The sequence below is a fragment of the Acinonyx jubatus genome, chromosome E3 (genome assembly GCF_027475565.1).
Source record: "Acinonyx jubatus isolate Ajub_Pintada_27869175 chromosome E3, VMU_Ajub_asm_v1.0, whole genome shotgun sequence".
NCBI lineage: Eukaryota > Metazoa > Chordata > Mammalia > Carnivora > Felidae > Acinonyx > Acinonyx jubatus.
This window is the reverse complement of record NC_069398.1, coordinates 13,855,399-13,876,653: the sequence shown is the minus strand read 5'-3', so window position 1 is coordinate 13,876,653 and position 21,255 is coordinate 13,855,399. Positions and strand designations below refer to the sequence as shown.

The 21,255-nt window shown below is 43.8% G+C and overlaps 1 long non-coding RNA gene across 2 annotated transcripts in view; it reads left to right on the top strand.

The window, feature by feature from the left end:
• The window catches only part of LOC113594800 (uncharacterized), a 94,314-nt gene that overhangs the window by 27,762 nt on the left and 45,297 nt on the right, over positions 1–21,255 (top strand). For both annotated transcript variants that reach the window (XR_003415233.2, XR_008294523.1), the window contains one exon: positions 3,979–4,268. This is a non-coding gene — a long non-coding RNA (uncharacterized LOC113594800). The remainder of the gene's footprint in view (positions 1–3,978; positions 4,269–21,255) is intronic.

Here is a 21,255-nt window from a genome sequence, read left to right as displayed (position 1 = left end):
TGGAGATTATTGTAGATTCATGTGTAGCTGTAATAAATAATACAGAGAAACCCCAGTTTCCCCAATAGTGATACCTTGCAATACTGTATTATAGTATCTCACCTAGGATATTGATATTGATGCCATCAAGATAAAGAATTGTTTCCATCACTACAAGGATCTCTTGCATTACCCTTAGAGATGTTATTTCCTTTCCTTGCCTTATTGCACTGTCTAGAATTTACTATGTTGAATAAGATTGGTGATTCTGACATCTTTGCCTTGTTCCTGATCTCCGGAGGAAAGCATTCAGCCTTTCACCATTAAGTTCAATGATAGCTGTAGGTTTTTGTAGATGTCTTTTATCAAGTTAAGAAATGTCCCCTGTGTTCCTAGTTTCCTGAGATTTTTTTATCATGAATGGGTATTGGATTTTGCAAATGTTTTTTCTGCATCAGTTGGCATAGTCACATGATTTTCCTTCTTTAGCCTGTTTATATGGGGGATTATATGGTGTTTATATGGTGGATTTCACTGATTTTTGAATATTGAACCAGTATTGCATTCCTGGAACAAACTCCATTTGTTCATAGTGTATACCTCTTTTTTATATATTGTTGACTTCTTTTTGCTACTATTTTGTTAAGGATTTTTGCATCTATGTTCATGAGGGATATGAGTCTGAAGTTTTCTATCATTGTGCTGTCTGTCTCTGGTTTTTGGTATCAGGGTAGTACCAGCTTCATCAAATAAATTGAAAAGCACTCCCTCCTCTTTTACTTTTTGGAAGAGATTATATAGCATTGGTGTTAACTCTCCTTTAAATGCTCAAGCTCCGCCCAGTTTTTTCAGTCTGTTTTCTTTCTCTTGCTCAGATTGGGTAATTTCTCTTTTAATTTATCTGAAATATCACCTGTATAACAGCAAAAACTTTTGGAAAAATTAACCCCTCATTTAGTGCTGGTATGTGAAATCCCTTCCTTCTGCCTCCTGAAGTCTTTCTTGTATTTTTACTTCTTTTTTTTTTAAAGTTTATTTATTTATTTTGAGAGAGAGAGAGAGAGAACAAGTTGGGGAAGGGCAGAGAGAGAGAGAGAGAGAGAGAGAGAGAGAGAGTGAGAATCCCAAGCAGGCTCCCAATGTGAGCACAGAGAGAGCCTAACTCAGGGCTTGATCTCACAAACCTCATGACCTGAGCCGAAATCAAGGTGCCCTTCCTATGTTTTTACTTCTGATTCCATTCTTCCATCCAGATCATAAACACCCCCCACAGGACAACCATGGAAAGGGAGTTACACGGATTAGACCTTTACTGTCCTGGAAATTCATTCATTCATTAAACACAGCTTTGAGTCTGGCATGCCATAGTTTTTTGCATGCCTACAATGGGCCAGGAATCAATGAAGAGTAACCCCCAGTACAGCTTTGTATTGTTTATATTTTTTGTTTTCTGCATATTGTGATGTTTTGATATCTTAAAAGCCTTTCTGGCTGGGGAGAAACTGCCCTTCCTGGAGCTAGATGATTCCTAGAGATAGCAAAGGTCTCAGCCCAAAGCATGCCTTTGAGATGCACACTAAAAAATCCAAAGCCACATACACTCTTTCTGGCCTATATATCCCAGAAAGCAATATTCCTCAACCTTAAGTACCCCAGGGCCAGATACCAGGCAACTGGGGACCATGCCTATAGCTAAGAGCCCACTGAAATTATTCAAAGTAGTATTCAATCCTGACCAAGCTTCCCCTTGCTCCTAATTTCTGTCTCCTAACCACGGGAGACAGTAACCACTAACAACTGGTTTCTCCAGTTGACCCTGTGTGGCATGGCATGCTTGCTCTTTCTAGGACTTGTGGTAGAGTAAAATCTGTTTTCCCGAGCCTCTCCTGTGTTCCCTCCTGTGACCACGCTGGACTGACCATCATGTAAGAGCTTCCTCCACCGGAATGCACACTCTAGTGCATGAGACAGACATTGATACGATAGAAATATGCCTGTAAATGTGAAATGATAGCCACGGTGCTCAGAGAAGTTCAACAGGGAGATCTGATCTAGGCCTGGGTAGGTCAGAGAAGGTCTCCTTGGGGAAATGATACATGGGGGAGATCTGAGAGGATGATCAGTAGAAATTAACGAGAGAGAACAGCATGTATAGAGGCATCACAACAGGACCCGGTGAGTAGGGTGACCAGCCATCTCACTTGTGTGAGGTTGAGTGGGTTGGGGTGAGTTCTGGGCACCAGATTTTCAGTTTGAAAACTGGGACAGTTCTGGGCAAAGCATTCTAAGTCCCCAGGGATGGGAGTTGGGGGTAAGGGAGGAAAGGTAGTTTCCGGGACACGGGACCCTCATTAGTGATACTGGGAAATCTGTGGGCAAACTGGGATGAGGTGGTCACCCTACATGGCACCTTCAGGAAACTGAGGAAGGTTCTTAGAGTGATTGCTCTCAGAAGCAGACCCTGAGAAGAGGATTCCGGTGCAGGTAGTTTATTTGGGAGGTGGAAGAGTAAGGGAATGGGGAAATGAGACAGGGGAGGGAAGGCAGCCAGTAAAGGGTACACTCTTGTATCAATATTCTCCAGAGAAATGCAACCCATAGGAGATATATGGATAGATAGATAGATAGATAGATAGATAGATGAGGAGATGGATAAAGAGGTGGGTATAAATGTACACAAAGATATTCATGTTAAGGAATTAATTCAACACAAATATGGGGCTAGGAAGTCCTAACTCTGTAGGGTAGGCTGGCAGGCTGCAGACTCAAGCAGGAATTCCTGCAGTCTTAAGGCAGAATTTCTTCTTTGGGGAACCCCACTTTTGCTTTTTAGATCTTCAACTGATGAAAGCCCATCCATATCATTGGGAACAACCTCCATTACTTAAAGTCAACTGATTGTAGATGTTAATCACATTTACCAAATACCTTCATAGCCACACTTTGATTAGTATTTGATTCAGTAACTAGGTACTACCTCACAGGAAATTAACCATCACAACTCTCAAGCCAGTGACCATGGCAGGCAATGGGTTTAATTCTGCTGGCACACACTGGGGGCACACACCTCAGGATGATCCACCCAGGTGAGGACCTTGGGCATTTACACCCCAGCTGTCATCAGCCATTGTCTGAGGGCTGCTGGGGGTGGGAGACGGGTAGGTAAGCAGTTTGAGAGACCAGAGGAGACACTCAGGCAAAAAAGAGCAAGCCTGTGGTTGAAAGTCAGCAAACACATGCTAGAGTGGGGAGGATGAGAGGAAGGATGGAGCATGTGCCCCAGGATGGCCTCCGTGAGTGGAGCACACAGCACAAAGGAGAAAGAAACTCAACCATAAAGAGTCTTGCAGGCCATATGAGAACTGAAGTCTTAGGTTAAGAACCACTGGGGGCACCTGAGTGGCTTGGTTGGTTGAGTGTCCAACTCTTGATTTCAGCTCAGTTCATAATTTCATGATTCATGAGATCGAGCCCTGCATCAGGCTCTATGCTGAGAGTATAGAACCTGATCGGTATTCTCTCTTTCTCCCTCCATCTCTACACCTCCCCCGCTTGTGCACGCATGTGTGCTCACTCTCTAAATAAATAAATAAGTAAATATTTTAAAAATAAATAAACATTTAGAACAAAGAACAGTGGAAAGGCATTATATTGGGAGAGGTGGAGGCCCATGAGCAGCTTTGTGCTTTCAAAAGATCTTTAGGCTGCCGTGAAAACAATGGGAGTTGGAAAGGGGCAGAGAGGATGCTGAGCCACTGGCTGGGAGGATCTTGCCGGAGTCCCGGTTGGATGGTGGCATCTGGGGGTAGGTGGTAACAGGGACAATGGAGAGAAGACAGATGGTGGGGCCATTTAGGCAACTAAAGCAACAGGTCTTGGTTACGGATCTGGGTTATTGGCAGTAGGGTAAAGGAGTGTATCAAAGCCAACCTTGCTCTAGTTTTTGTTTTTGTTTTTTAATTTAAAAACTTTTATTTGTTTCTTTACTTATTTTGATAGCTGGGGCTCCAGTATGGAGCAAACAGCCCAGAAGTTGCCTGCAACCAGTTTGGTTATGAAAATGACCTTAAGCTGACCTTACCTGCTGCTTGAGCTGTTTCCACATCCTAAGATGCTTATTGCACAACCAGAAACCTCCTGTTGAAAATACAGCTGGAAGCCAGCGTAAATGGAGGGTAACGTGGCAAACATTCCTCTGGTCCCTCAGCGTGAGGGCACATCCCGTAATGAGACCAGCAGTGGCTTGAGGATGAGAAATCAGACACCCAGATCCTGCCACCTTGAAACAGGTACCCTTAACCCTCTCACCTTCATTGTCCCAAACATTGGATGTTCCTTGAAAACCACCTGGTTTCTGTGTCCTATTTTGTTTTGTCCACTGTGCAGAACAAAGGATGGATTTACCCACTCTCTGGGGGGGAGGGGATGAGATGGGAAGAGCAATGTCACATTGGGACTTTCCCAGGTGTCCTTGGTTTGGTTTTGCTTTTTAATGTTTGCTTATTTTTGAGAGAGTGACCGTGCAGGCGGGGAGGGGCGGGGGGGGGGACAGAGAATCCGAAGCAGGCTCTGTGTCAACAGCTTTGGTGCTGATGGCAGTGAACCCAATGTCAGGCTCGGACTCATGAACTGCGAGATCATGACCTGAGCTGAAGTCAAGTGCTCAACCGACTGAGGCACCCAGGTGTCCCCAGTTGTCCTTGGTTTTAAGATGGCAGGCATAATGAGAAAACACCAGACAGTGGTGACATAGTTGCAGGAAACTGGAACCTCCCCCCCCCCCACCCCGTGTCTTGTGCCACGAAAATCTTCCTCTGCATGGGACCTTGGCCTAGCTCGCAAACAAGAGTATAGGAACAGAGAGTCTTATGAGCAGACCATACAAATGACTAGAAAACCAAACTGGTCTTTAATTTCCATTGGCATCTGGTCTGAGGGCTGTAGTGTTTCTTATATCACCTCCAACCAAGGGGCTCAAGCTGGAAATGTAAGGAGGTGTGTGTAGAAGTCCCCTTATGATTCACACCTCCCAGTATTCATGTCTTTGGGTAGTCCTCTCCCATGTTGTACTATGATCAGTCTGTAGACAGAATATGGCTTTCAAAGAGTTCATGTCTTAATCCCTGGGACCTGTGATTATGTTATGTTATGTGGCAAGGGGGAATTAAGGTTGAGGATGGAATTAAGATTGCCAGTCAGTTGAGGGAAACTGAAGAGTCAGAACCAGGGAGATCGCTTTATTAGAAAAATTCTACTGGACATGGCTGGCTTTGAACATGGAAGAAGGCATGAACCAAGAGATTCAGGCAGCCTCTAGAAGCTGGAAAGACAAGGAAATGGATTCTCCTCTCCACCTCCAGAATGAACACAGCCCTGCCCACACCTTGGCATTAGCTTGGTGAAACCTATATCAGACTTCTGACATCCAGAACTGTAAAATGATAAATCTGTATTGTTTTAAGCCACCAAATTTGTGGTAATTTGTTACAGGAACAACACATAACTTAGGAAAAGGAATACTAATACACGATGTGTTCAATAAATATTTGTGAAATTGAATGAACAAAAAGTCTCCACTAAATCCCCTGCTTTGTTTCACCTTAGGGTGAGTCAGAACCCCTTTAAGACCCTCATGACCCTCAGCCCACCATTCCAAACTCATTGGCTCCCCCACTCCTGCAAGAATCCATTTGGATGCCTTGCTTCACCCCAGCTTGGCCATACCATTCTTGCACTTGTGTGCATTTAAATTTTCATATGCTGTTCCCTCTTCTGGGATCCTCACTCCCCGCCCCCCCCCCCACTTGGGAACACCTCCTCACTCTTCAAGATTCAGTTCAAATGTCACCTCCAGATGACCTTCCCTAGCTACTCAGGTCAGAATTAGCACCCACCATAACTTTCTGTATTATCTGTGTCCTGACATTCATTATCTTGTGCTGCATTAGGCATCCTGCCCATCTGACTCCAACCACCTCATAGAGGAGACCTATGGTGGGTTCTGTATCCTAGTCACCCTTGCATGTACTTGGGATAAGCAGTCTAGCGACAGAACCACACTCTCAAAGACTACAAACTAGTTGAAGCATCCTGATATTTCCTTCTTTGAACACTCTTCCAGAGATTCGATTCATCTCTGAGTCACCTCTTAAAAAAATAAAAAAAAGACAAATGTAAGCAATGCTTTCTTGATTATAATAGTAATACCTGGTCATTGACTAGTGCTTAGGAATCACAGAAATCTACCCAGAGGAAGATAAATTCCCACTCAGACCACCGCCATCATCCATAAACCCATCATCCATCAAAATGCATAGCTAACATTTCTCTAGTTCTTAATGTGCTGCCGGGCACCAGGCTGAACACTCTGCTGGGGAGGTTCCATCATCATCCCCATGTACAGATGGAGAAACTGAGGCTGGGGACATTCAGAGGGAGAGTCCCAGTATATGCGCTTTACTCCTTAAGGGTCCACACCTGGTTTCATTAACAGGCAGCAGGGGAGTCTCTCTTTGTCATCCATGTGCTACGTGTGGGGGGTTTTCATCCCTAATCAGCATGAGCTCCTATCTCTCAAATTAGAAGCTTGAAAAGCAAAGATAAAGACTTGAAAGGAAGATTTATGCCACAGGAAGCAAACTCAGAGGACTTTAGGGACCAGGCACATTCCTTAATTGGGGAATCTGGGACAAGTAGTTTTTTCCCAGTTTACAGCTGAGCTTTTAATAATGTTATGTTGTTGATGGTATTTTAACCATATGCAAGTTTGAATTTTTATGTCACCAAATCCATGGCTTTTTTTTCCCTTCTTTTATGTTTTCTGGGTTTCCTTCTGGGCTTTGCAAGCCCTTCTTCGCTCCCAGATTACAAGACTGCCTTCTTCCAGTGTCCTTGGGGTGTTCCATGTTTTGTTTTTCTTACGTACAAATTTTAAAGCTAACCAATCTTTTAAAATATTTGAGGTGAGGGATTTCTGGGTGGCTCAGTTAGCCGAGCATCTGACTCTTGATTTCGGCTCAGGTCATAATCCCAGGATTGTGGGTTTGAGCCCCTCATCAGGCTCTGAACTGAGAGTGGAGTCTGCTTGAGATTCTCTCTTTCTCGCTCTGCCCCTCTACTGCTTGTGCTCTCTCTCTCTCTCAAATAAAAACAAAATAAAATAAAGTAAAATAAAATAAAATGTAAAATAAAATAAAATATTTGAGGTGAGATCTTATTTTTCCTAAACAAAAAGTCAATGTCTCATGCTTTTGTTAGCATGTCACCATGGATCTGAAAAGCCATGTTTTTATTCTTTTTATTTTTCTTTTTAAAAAAACTGTTCATTTATTGGGGCCCCTGGGTGGCTCAGTTGGTTAAGCATCCGACTCCAGCTCAGGTCATGATCTCACGGTCTGTGAGTTCAAGCCCCGTGTGAGGCTCTGTGCTGACAGCTCAGAATCTGGAGCCTGCTTCTGATTCGGTGTCTCCCACTCTCTCTGCCCCTCCTCCACTCGTGCTGTGTCTCTCTCACTCTCAAAAATGAATGAATGTTTAAAAAATAAAATATTTTTTTAAAATGTTCATTTATTTATTTTGAGAGAAAGAGAGAGTGTAAGCAGGGGAGAAGCAGAGAGAGAGAATCCCAACCAGGTTCTGTGCACTGTCAGTGTAGAGCCCCATGTGGGGCTCAATCCCATGAACCGTGGGGTCATGACCTGAGCCAAAATCAAAAGTCAGACGCTTAGGGGCCCCTGGGTGGCTCAGTCGGTTAAGCGGCTGACTTCGGCTCAGGTCATGATCTTGCGGTCCGTGAGTTCCAGCCCCGCGTCGGGCTCTGTGCTGACAACTCAGAGCCTGGAGCCTGTTTCAGATTCTGTGTCTCCCTCTCTCTCTCTGACCCTCCCCCGTTCATGCTTTGTCTCTCTCTGTCTCAAAAATAAATAAACATTGAAAAAAAAATTAAAAAAAAAAAATCAGACGCTTAACTGACTGAGCCACCCAGGCACCCCTGAAAAGCCATGCTTTTAAAGAAAAAAAGTTTATGATGGAAGATCTCAAATTTTAAAAAGGTAGTATAATGGTAGAATGATCCCCCAAATACCTATCTCCTGACTTCAACACTTCTCACTCTAAGACTAATTTTTTAAAAAATTGTGGCAAAATACATTTAACACATCTGTCATCTTAATCATTCTGAAGTGTACTGTTCAGTCATATTAAGTGTCTTCACATTGTGCAAACCATCTCCTAGAAACTAGGGCTTGTTTTATGCTTTAACAGCCTTATAGATTTGGACTGGTTCTGGGTTGACTCATCTCTTTGTTTAGAACTGCACTACCCATTGTACTGCTTTGCTTATTTTATTGTAAAAATTATCACATAAGTACGGGTGCCTGGGTGGCTCAGTGGGTTAAGCATCCGACTTCAACTCAGGTCATGATCTCACAGTTCGTGGGTTCAAGTCCCGCATTGGGCTCTGAGCTGGTATCTCAGAGCTTGGAGCCTGCTTCAGATTCTATGTCTACCTCTCTGCCCCTCCCCAACTCATGCTCGATCTCTCCCTCTCAAAAATAAATAAACATTAAAAAAATTTTTTTAATTATCATATAAGTAAAATTTCCCTTTTTGGGTGTACAGTTCTATGAATTTTAACATATATATGTGTGTGTCTATATGTGTCTGTATATATTTGTGCATATGTATATATATAGATAGATAGATTCGTGTGACCATCACCACAAATGAAAACACTTTCTTCACCCTGGAAAACTCTCTGGGACCACCCCTCTATAGTCTTTCCCTCCCACTCACTAAGTGGCCACCAATGCATTCTTCATCAACATAGTTTAGTCTTTTGCAGAATGTCGTATACAGGGAATCATACAGTTAGTAATATCTGGAGATTGGCTTTAATCACTCAGCATACTGACTTTGAGATCGATTTAAGTTGTCATGGTTTTCAGCAGTGCGTCCCCCACTGTTGCTGAGGGTGTCCCATTGGATGGCTGTCCCTCACAGGGCTGCTGTACCACAGTTTTAAGTGGATTTTGATGTCTGATCTTGTGTCTGCTTGGCAAGTTGCCTGTCCATCAACATTGCTCCCATTATATTGTTTCTTCAGTGTCTTGACTATTCTAGATACTAATTCCTAGGTCTTCTGTGGTTTCCGTTGCTATTGTGAGTGACTCCTTCAGCCATTCCATTATCCAGACTAGAAAACTCAGAGATGTTCTAGGAACAAACTTAAAAACAGTGCAAGACCCTTTTGAAGAAAACTAGAAAACTACACAGACAGAGCTGAAGAAAGACTTTAATGCATGATAAGACACGTTTCTGGATGTGAAGACTCAGCTATGGAAAAGATATCCATTCTTTCCAAATTAATTGAGGTATTTTGTAGCTCTAATAGATTTCCACCTTTTTCATCACTGTTTTCAAATTAATGGCATAAAATAAGTGATTTTTTATTTTTAATTTTTTTTCGAGAGGGCACAAGTGAGCAAGGGGCAGAGAAAAAGAGGGAGAGAGAGAGAGAGAGAGAGACAAGCAGGGCTCACCCGAAGTGGGGTTCATGTTTACCCAATGCAGGGCTCAAACTCACGAACCGTGAGATCATGACCTGAGGTGAAGTCAGATGCTTAACTGACTGAGCCACCCAGGTGCCCCGTGACTTTTTATTTTTTATTTATTTATATTTTAAACTTTATTTATTTATTTATTTTGAGAGAGACAGAGATAGCGCAAGTGGGGGAGGGGCACAGAGAGAGAGGGAGAGAGAGAGAATCCCAAGCAGACTCCGAGCTGTTAGTGCAGACCCCTATGTGGGGCTTGAACTCATGAACTGTGAGATCACGACCTGACTGAAAACCAAGAGTCGGACGCTTAACCAACTGGAGCCTCCCAGGTGCCCCAAATAAGTGACTTTTAAAGAAAAAATTGTGTTAATTTCCTCTCTATCATGGCTCCCATTCCTTTTTCTCTTTCCAAAAGCTGCCTTTGTATTTTCTTCATTTTTGGCTTGCCTTCACTGTAATCTGAATATGTCTGGAGGCTCACGTAGCTGATCTCGGAGCAGCTTCACATTCCAGAAGCATACTGTGGCAGGCACAAGTCATTTGGAAAGCCATTCCAACCTTTCTTCCCATCTCATGAAATATCCCTAAGAGGCAGGAAGGGAATTTTATTTTATTTTATTTTATTTTATTTTATTTTATTTTATTTTTGCTTTTTTTTTTCAATATATGAAATTTATTGTCAAATTGGTTTCCATACAACACCCAGTGCTCATCCCAAAAGGTGCCCTCCTCAATACCCATCACCCACCCCCCATCAACCCTCAGTTTGTTCTCAGTTTTTAAGAGTCTCTTATGCTTTGGCTCTCTCCCACTCTAACCTCTTTTTTTTTTCCTTCCCCTCCCCCATGGGTTTCTGTTAAGTTTCTCAGGATCCACATAAGAGTGAAACCATATGGTATCTGTCTTTCTCTCTATGGCTTATTTCACTTAGCATCACACTCTCCAGTTCCATCCACGTTGCTACAAAGGGCCATATTTCATTCTTTCTCATTGCCACGTAGTACTCCATTGTGTATATAAACCACAATTTCTTTATCCATTCATCACTTGATGGACATTTAGGCTCTTTCCATCATTTGGCTATTGTTGAGAGTGCTGCTATGAACATTGGGGTACAAGTGCCCCTATGCATCCGTACTCCTGTATCCCTTGGGTCAATTCCTAGCAGTGCTATTGCTAGGTCATAGGGTAGGTCTATTTTTAATTTTTTGAGGAACCTCCACCCTGTTTTCCAGAGTGGCTGCACCAATTTGCATTCCCACCAACAGTGCAAGAGGGTTCCCGAGGAAGGGGATTTTAATCTTGCACCGTCTTTAAGGATCACTGCTGCCTCCAGGGGCTCCAGTGCACCCTCCCGCACTGCCAGCTCAGCCTTCGCTCCAGTCCCACATCATCACCCCCTGTCCCCATCCCTTACTTTCATTCGATGTTGCACTATAGGATTGGTTATAATAATGACATTAGCTATCACATTACTAGAATGTAGCGGGGAGAGGAAGGAGCTAGGTGTAAAATACATAAAGACAGAATTTTTTTTCCAAAATGTTTATTTAGTTTTGAGAGAGAGACAGAGCATGAGCAGGGAAGGGACAGAGAGAGAGGGAGACACAGAATCCAAAGCAGGCTCCAGGCTCTGAGCTGCCAGCACAGAGCCCGACGTGGGACATGAACCCCCGAACTGCAAGATCATGACCTGATCCGAAGTCGATGCTTAACTGACTGAGCCACCCAGCTGCCCCCATAAAGACAGGATTTTTAAAAGTGGGTCAGAAAAAAAGGAGTTTGTGACCACACACACACACACACACACACACACATGCTCACTCACATCATTTTATTGACTGGTCCTTTCAAATAAGCAGTGCTTGGTTTTACCACTTCTGTTCTGTTTCCTTTCTTTTTCCCAACTCCTGTTTGTAATTTTGTTCATTTTCTCCCTCTGCTTTCTTTTGATTTGTTTTGTTTTACTTTCACTAATTTTTTTTCTTTTTTTTATGTTTATTTACTTATTTACAATAAGAGAGAGTGTGTGCAGGGAAGGGGCAGAGACAGAAGGAGAGAGAGAGAATCCCGAGCAAGCTCCAAGCTGTCAGCACAGAGCCCAATGTGGGGCTCCATCCCACAAACCATGAGGATCATGACTTGAGCTGAAATCAAGAGTCAGGTGCCCAACTGACTGAGTCACCCAGGCACCCCTACTTTCCTTGATTTCTTGAGTTGAATGCCCAGCTCACTAATTTTAGAATTGCTTGTTTATCAATAAAAGCATTTAAGGCGAGGCGGCTTCCTCTGAATACCACCTTGGCGACATTCTCCAAAGCCGTAGATGGCTTCATGGGCGTTTGGATGGCAAAGTCCCCTGTACTTAGAAAAGACCATCTGTGCCACATGAAACCTGGGAACCAACTAGGGCCCTACAGGCTGAGTCAGGACCCAAAGTCAGCAGGGTGTTGTTCTGCCCTCCTTCAGGGAGATACTCTGTAGGGGACATGAAACAGTGTTGTGGGGACTTCCTCTTCTAATCCAAACACCTCTGATGAATGTCACAGGGAACAGATATCAAATGGGGGTGTTTCCTGTCCTTCCCAAAGCCTCTCTGAGCATCCCCTCTCTCCTCAACAAGCAAGGGATAGGCCCTTTGGGCATCATTTCAGTTTATGTGGAGCTCAGGAGTGGGGCAGATGGGTTGTGTGTGGTATTCCTTTCAACCTGGTCCAAACTGGACAATATTTTTCAGAGTTTTATGTTATGAGGTTGAGACCTTTTTTTAAAAAAAAATGTTTATTTATTTTTGAGAGAGAGAGAGTGAGCAGGGGAAGGGCAGGGAGAGAGGGAGACACAGAATCTGAGGCAGGCTCCAGGCTGCACAGAGCCCGATGCAGTGCTCAAACTCATGAACCGTGAGATCATGACCTGAGCCGAAGGCGGATGTTTAACTGACTGAGCCACCCAGGTGCCCTGAGGTTGAGACCTTTTTTAAGTTCAACATAGATGGTAGGGTTTGTTTTTTTTCTCTATTACGAAGTTCTTTTGATTGTGTATCTGAAAGGGTTTTTGTTCTTATTTTGGTTTTAAAACATACACTTTGTGGGGCGCCTGGGTGGCGCAGTCGGTTAAGCGTCCGACTTCTGCCAGGTCATGATCTCGCGGTCCGTGAGTTCGAGCCCCACGTCAGGCTCTGGGCTGATGGCTCAGAGCCTGGAGCCTGTTTCTGATTCTGTGTCTCCCTCTCTCTGCCCCTCCCCTGTTCATGCTCTGTCTCTCTCTGTCCCAAAAATAAATAAACGTTGAAAAAAAAATTTAAAAAAATAAAACATACACTTTGTATTAGTAGGGACTCTTTTTTTTTATTAAAACAATTTTTTTGTTTATGTTTTTATTTTATTTTTGAGAGAGAGAGAGAGACAGACAGACCATGAGTGGGGAAGGGGCAGAGAGAAAGGGAGACACAGAATCTGAAGCAGGCTCCGCTTTGAGCTGTTGGCACAGAGCCTGACATGGGGCTTCAACTCACAGATGGTGAGATCGTGACCTGGGCCAAAGTCGGACACTGAACCGATTGAGCCACCCAGGCGCCCCAGTAGGGACTCTTAATGTGACAAAGACTTGACCCAGACTGGCTTGTGTCAGAAAAAGAGAATTTACTGAAACGAACCAGTATTCATATTAACAGAAAATACACATATTTACGTGTCCTGCTAGACTAGGTGCTGATGTCCTCAGAAACCCTTCTCTGTGTCTTCATATTCTGGCTCTTTCCTGTGTGTCCGTGGCTCCAATCCCCTCTTGTCCCAATGTGCAGATCCAGAACCGACTCATTTGCCTGCCTGGTCATGTGCAGCTGGTCCTGGATCAATCACGAAATGGAATCCCCTGCTTGGGGTCATGGATGCTAGTCTGTTAGAACCCCCAGTGTCCAGTTGTTATACACTCACCCCTCTTCCTAAAACATCTCTCTAACCATAGCCAGCCATCTTACAATCTTACCGTTGACCTAGCAAGGTGGAAAAAGTCTTCCCTCTCAGCTTGGCTCTCTTTAACAACCTCAGTTTCCAGAGAGCTCCCTTTCTCCCATACCTTGTGTTCCAGCCACCGCAAACTACTCCCCATTTCTAAACAAACGTGTACTTTTTACTTCTCTGCTTTGCACATGTTCTTTTGCTGGGAATACCCTCTTCCCCCTTACTTATGCTTTATGATCCTAGGTCGTGCCCAGGAATTACGGGGTAGCTTGTCCACTTCCTCCCTGGGCTCCTGCCCGCATCTGCACTCACACTTCTCCAGAGCCTGGACAGGACTGAATCATGCCTAACAGTTGCTCCTTGAAGACATCAGAACTGGACCCCTGAGGGCTCAGGCTTTGCCTCACTAATTTCCATGTGGTGTCTAGAGTGTAAATAGGTGTTCCCTAAACGTCTGTTGACAGAATGTGTGGATGTGGTCAGCTGTCCACACCCTTCTGATTATTTGATGTTTTTGTGCACTATATGTTCCTATGGGTTTTTAGTCCCAACAGCCAGTACCTTCATCTCTGTGTTGAAGGGCTACCCCTGAGGCTGCCAGAACCTGCTTGTCCTGCATGCTCTAAAGGACCAGAAATGCCTAAAAGTTTCATGTCCTGGGGACGGCCCTTAATCAAAGACTATCAGTGAGGCTGTGGGGATACTCCAGCTCCTTTGTCCTCAAGTGACAATTCTAGGTATGACCCCTACTGTCCCCAAAGCTCCCCTGAAGGGTTGAGCCATCTTTCAGCTCTGTGTGACTTGACTTGATTACACCCCTTGCTTGACCTCCTTCATCTCCCCAGCCAAGGCTCCCCTCCCCTCCCCATTTCCTCTGTTCGAGGAGGGGTTGGAGAACACAACCTAATAAATCACCTACATACAAATCCTGGTCTCATGTCCCCAGATCTCCTTCTGGGGAACCCAGTCTAAGACAGAGCTGATGAGTCAATGAACAGAAGGAAAGTATAATGAATTCAGAAATCAATAACTATTTGTTGAACACTACTGCATGGAAGGAATGGAAGCAGTCGGTTAAGCGTCCAACTTTGGCTCAGGTCATGATCTCATGGTTCGTGAGTTCGAGCCCCACGTCAGGCTCTGTGCTGACATCTCAGAGCCTGGAGCCTGCTTTAGATTCTGCCTCTCTCTCTTTCTCTGACCCTCCTCTGCCCGCGCTTTGTGTTTCTGTCTCTCAAAAATAAATAAACGTTAAATTTTTTTTTTTAAATAAAGAGTAGGCAGGTATATGGCTCAAGGAAGGAGGGATGGCTCTAGGCATGGTAGGGAGGGATGTCTGAGGCTAATCAGACTTCACAGGCAGAAGTAAGACTGTCTGAGCCTTGAAGGAAAGAGAAGATGGCACCAAGAAAGGCTTAGTGAGTACAGCAGTGTGGCAAGATTAAAATGGTGAGACTTTAAAGACAGGATGTGAAGACTTGGAATCCACTCAAATGAGTTTGGACTTTATCTCATAAAGTGATTGGGGGAGGGGGGGTCAACATTAATTTATTCATTCAACAAACATTTAGGGAGCTAAACACGTGGCACACCCAGGCAGGAACATGATGTACTGTAGGAGGGGTGATCTTTCACTGAATTGCCCGTTCTGGACACCAGAATCTTGACTATATATATTAGTTGGCTTCACCTATAATTTCTGGATAGAGTTTTTTTTTTCTTATGTAATTTTGTCATATATGTATATGTTTTTCTGATTGTAAAACAAAACATTATCATCATAAAAAAAATCAAGCATTTGAAGGGCTGTGCATGGAAGGGAAAGAAGGATCTCCTATTCAAGGAGAGGAGTGGAAGTCTGTTTGAAGGGGGTTGGGCTGGCCCTCACCCTGTGGAGGCTGGTTGGAAGTAGAAAGTCCCCACGTTGGGTTTGGGCTTGCAGTCCCCAGAAGCAATTATGGGAAAGAGCCTTGGCAGGCAACTTCCAGGCTGTGTTTCTGATTTTCTGCAAGCATTTTTACGTTTGGTTCAATATCTTCATTATGCCTTTTTTTTTTTTTTGAGAGAGAGAAAGAGAGAGAGAGAGAGAGAGAGAGAGAATATGAGCAGGAGAGAGGGGCAGAAGGAAAGAGAGAGAATCTTAAGCAGCCTCCATGCTCAGCGCAGAGCCTGACGCAGGGCTCAATCTTATGACCCTGGGATCCTTTCCTGAGCCAAAATCAAGAGTTGGATGCTCAACCGACTGAGCCACCCTGGCGCCTGTCTTCATTATGCTTTGAAAGGAGGTTAAAGCTAGGTTAAGCCTGTGTCTAATTAAAATGGGGTGACGACTGCCAAACAGATGGCTGAAGATGGACTGTGAAGTCTTGAGTAACAGCAGTTCTCAGCAAGAGGAGCTGATGGAAGTGGCAGGGGACTTGGAGAGGAAGCTTCTAAACACTCCTTGGCGAGCCAGGATAGGGGTGGGGGAAGACTGCACTTTCTGCTACCTGGGAGAGCTGGGGATTGTAGTCATCATACTATGAACATTTTTAAAATGTGGCTTGATTTGGTAGGCATGGGTGGGTGATGTCTGGAGCACTCTTTCTTGCATTTGTTTTACATTTTATTAGAATGTTCCACAAAGGTTGTGCCTGTTTATAGAACCACCAACAGACCATTAGACCACTCATTCCTCTGCATCCTCACACACACTGGTTTTACCAGGTTTTATTCTTTGCCAGTTCAATAGGTGAAATTGAACAAAATTATTGTCGTAACTTAAACTTACTCATTAGTACGGTTGAGCATCTTTGGGATAGTTTTTCATCATTTTTATTCCTTCTGGACCATCCTTGTTTGTTTGTGCATTTCTTATTGATTTGTAAGAACTCTTTGCATATAAATGATTTTGTCTAGGGGAACCTGGGTGGCTCAGTCGGTTGAGCGTCCGACTTTGGCCCAGGTCACGATCTCGCAGTCCATGAGTTCGAGCCCCGCGTCGGGCTCTGGGCTGATGGCTCAGAGCCTGGAGCCTGCTTCCGATTCTGTGTCTCCCTCTCTCTCTGCCCCTCCCCCGTTCATGCTCTGTCTTTCTCTGTCTCAAAAATAAATAAAATGTTAAAAAAAAATTTTTTTTGAAATAAATGATTTTGTCTAGTTTGTGTGACATATCTTGTAAATGATGTTCCCAGTTGAATACAAATTAAATAATTATTACGAGGATGTTTCTTTCAATATTCATAACAATAACTGTACTTTTTTTGATAGTTATAATTATTAATTCTTTACCTTTCATTCTCTTTAGACTTGGTTCTATGTTCATTTGTCCATGCATTTGTTCATCATCTTGGTTTATCTTCCAGTTGGCCACATTTTGTGTCCTCAAGTAATTTTTCCAGAATGAGTCATAGCGTTCTAAGACCTGAGTTCTTCCATATCTGAAAATGTCCTTTGGTTCTATTTCCACATGAGTAATAAACGGGATATAGAATTTAGCACTCTATTGATGTTGCTCGTGGCATTCCAGGTGAGGGAGAAAAAGTGGGATTGAGTAAGGAGAATGGAGAATAGAAGGAGTGAATTATGTGAATCAGAACTGAATGGAAGATAGAATTTGAGATAGAGGCTGTGGTCAGCTTTTGAAGGCTCCTCAAAGCCAAGAGAGAGGGAGCTGAAGGCATCCGATGGGAGGGAGAACACCCACACAGCCAGATTTTAAAAAGATTAACTGGGCAGAGGTAATGGGAAGGATTAGAGGGGAAGACAAAGGACTGTTTTATTATCAGTTAGGAATAATTGTGGCTACAAGTCCCAGAAAGTGATAAGTAGCGGTTGATTTATATCACATAACAAGGGGTCCAGAAGAGCAGGGACTAGTGTTGGTTTCGTTACTCATTGATGTTGGGCTGATGTCATTGCAGTTCTCTTGGCCTTTTCCTCACGGTGGCAATATGGCTGCCACAGCTCCATACTTCCTGTTTTCATTCAAGGCACAAGAGGGAGGGAAGCGAAGGTATGGTCACAGACGACTCATTTTATTAGAAAAGCAAAAACTTCCCAGAACTCTCCCCATCCCAGCAGATGTTTATATCTCAATGGCCAGAGCTCTGTCATTTGTTCATATTATCTGCAAGGGAGGCTGAGAAGACAAGTTCTTTACCTGGGATCATTTCATCAGAAAAATAGGGAATGGATATTTACAGGCAACTGAAAGGGTCTGCCAGAACACAAAAAGCACCACCACCGTCCCCCCCGCCCAATTTTAAAAAACCAAATAAATAAATTGGACTACATTTAAAATAAAAACTTTTGTCTGTTCATCAGATAACACCAGGAAGGCAAACAGCACTGGGGAAAAAAAAAAGATGCTGACAAAGGAATTGTAGTCAGAATACACAAGGATCTACAAATCGATAATAAAAAAGACAGACAACCTAATAGAGAACAACAAGGCAATAGAAAAAGTCACTTCACAAAAGAGAGTATCTGAATGGTCCGAAAACATTTAAAAATGTGCTATCATTAGTTACCAGGAAAATATCCATTAAAACCACAGTGAGTTACCATTATACAGCCACCAGTATGGCTTAAATGAAAGATACACATTACCAATTGTGGAGGAGGATGTGGGCTCTCGTACCCTGCTGGCGGGAGTAAAAATTGGTGCAATTACTATGAAAGTCACTTCAGTCTGCTAAAACTGGTCTTAGGTATAAGACCCAGATTGACCCAGCAATTCCACTTTCAACAGAAACAGCCAGCAAAAGGAAAACATGTACATATAAATACAGGTGTGTGTATTTACTTATTTAGTTCATGAGGGACGTGTGCTAGAATGTTCAACAGCAGAACCACTTGTAATTACTCCAAACTGGAAGCTACCGCATGCCTATCATCAGAACACATAAATAAATTGTGGTATATTCATCCATGGGAATACTATCAACAATGATCAAGAACCCCTTATGAATGCATGCAACCACACATATGACCTTGAACCTAATGCTGAGCAAAGAGGTCATACAGTATATACTGTATGTTTGCATATATGTCATATTCAGACACAGGAGAAACCAGACTATGCTGTTAGAAGTCAGGACAGTAGTTACCATTGGTGGAGAAAGGGCAGGAAGGGCGGGGTATTAGTGACTGAGAGGGGACAGAAAGGCCGACTTGGAGGGGGGTACTGGTGATGTTCTCCTTCTTGAGCCGGGTGTTGGTCGTACAGTTGTGTTCCATCTGTGACAGTTCGTCATGTTGCATATTTATGCTGTGTGTGCATTGCTTTTTCTGTGTGTAGGTTATACTTCAATGAAGAAAACTAAGGTTTTTAAAAAGTGACTGCCACACCAGACGGTGTGTGTGGTCCCCTGCATGGTCTCCCCTAACTGTGGAAGGCTCTGCCCACTGTGCCTGGACTCTTTGGGTCTGTCATTCTAATGCAGATATTCAGCAGCACCAACGCTGCCCCTGCCCTAAGTCAACCAAACTGGCTTCTAGTTCAACCGATAGAGCAGATGTCAGTTACTCCTTAAAGTTGCTATTTATCGCAGGGGTCCCACAGTCAAATGCCAACAGGAGCCAAGCAGGTTACATAAAAAAATGAGGTGGCCAGTAATCACAATAAGTAGTGTGTGTGTGGGTGGTGCCTGGGTGGGTCAGTTGCTGAAGCCTCTGACTTTTGATTTAGACTCAGGTCAAGATCTCACAGTTTGTGGGATCGAGCCTCGCATCAGGCTCTGCGCTGACAGTGAAGAGCCTGCTTGGGATTCTCTCTCTCCCTCTGTGCCTGTCCCCACCCCCAAATAAATAAATCAACATTTTTTTTTAACGTTTATTTATTTTTGAGACAGAGAGAGACAGAGCATGAATGGGGAGGGGCAGAGAGAGAGGGAGACACAAAATCTGAAGCAGGCTCCAGGCTCCGCGCCATCAGCCCAGAGCCCGACGCGGGGCTCGAACTCACCGACCGCGAGATCGCGACCTGAGTTGAAGTCGGACGCTCAACCAACTGAGCCACCCAGGTGTCCCAACATTTTTTTTTTTTTTTAAGATGCCGTGGGGATGTCGGGGAACTGCTTCTAGGGTAGGTATTTGATTGGAGCTCTAGCTGATTAATGAGTTTCAGAATGTGGCCCCAGGCAAGTCAGATTTTCCAGAATTTTTTTATAAGTTTATTTATTTATTTTTCAGAGAAAGAGAGAGAGAGAGAACCAAAGGGGCAGAGAGAGAGAGGGAGAGAGAAGGAATCCCAAGCAGGCTGCATGCTGATGGCACGTGGAGCCTCATGCGGGGCTCAGACTCACAAACTGTGAGACCATGACCTGAGCTGAAGTCATTGCTCAACTGACCAAGCCACCCGGGCACTCCCAGAGTATTTTTTAAAAGAAGCCAGAAATCTAGTTTCCCCTATGAACGTTTCAGTTTTCACAGTTTGGCAATTTCTTAAAATGAAATGGGCCAATCAAAATAGCCCTTGTGTCAGATTTGGCTGACAGGCCTCCTGTTTGCAACCTCTAGGTTAGTGGTAGAATGAATCACTCTGAAAGCACTGTCTACTGGAGCTATAATAATAACAATAGCTCCTCATTATTGGACACTTATTGGGACCTTTACTTACCATAGTTGCTTGCTTCTCAGGTGCCACCCACACCATTTATATAACAACAGCTTTCCAGGAAAAGAAGGGGGAAAAAAAGACAAGGGAAACATTACCATAGTAAATGTATTCACCTATTAAAAGACACACCTAGAAACCTTAAAATGTAAAACAAACAGAACAGAACGAAGATATGCTGAAGAAATGAAATACATGAGACGCTTTCTCATGTAATTCTTACAAAAACTTCATGTGGTAGACATGGTTAGATCCGTTTCACAGTGTGAGGCTCAGTGAGGCTACTTCGCCGTCCCCAGTTCACATATCTGGTAAGCAGCAGGGCCAGGTATTAAAGCCAGATTTGTCCCACATCTAATGCCCTGCTCTTTTTAAAAAAAAATTTTTTTTAATGTTTATTTATTTTTGAGAGAGAGAGAGACAGAGCGCAAGCCCAGAAGAGGCAGAGAGAGAGGGAGGCACAGAATCTGAAGCAGGCTCCAGGCTCTGAGCTGTCAGCACGGAGCCTGACTGGGGCTCGAACCCATGAACCGTGAGATCATGACCTAGGTCAAAGTTGGAAGCTCAACTGACTGAGCCAGCCAGGTGCCCCTCCAATGCCCCCACTCTTAATCGTTGTGATGCATTGCTTCCCTTTGTGGAATGAGCATCATCGAGAGCAAAGGTTGTAGATTTTGGTGTGACAGCGGGCTGCACAGCTAACAAATAGCCCCACACGTGTAATGGCACCAATGAAATAAAAATGCATTCCTTGTTCATTTGATCACCTTGGTGGCTGTGCTCAACTCTTCGGTTCAGTCCTTCAGACTCTGTCATCTTCAACATGTGGCTTCACCACCTTGCTGGGCTGGACGGGGAAGGAGCAAGAAAGAGGCACCTCCAAATTCAAAGATCTTCAGAAAGTGGCACCCTCTCACATTCTACTCAGAACCCAGGCCACCCTAATCCACAAGAGGGGGTAGGACAGCCACTCCCTTATTGCTATAGAAGATAAAAATAAATTTTAATGAAAAGCTACCAGTCTTTTTCACAAAGTGGCTTATTGGCACCAAACAATATTGAATCATTGAGGAAAAACAATCTCAGTTGGGGCTAATAGGTCTTTAACATTTCTCTATGTTTGCCAGCCTCTTTTGTAATGAAGAGAACAGACAATGGT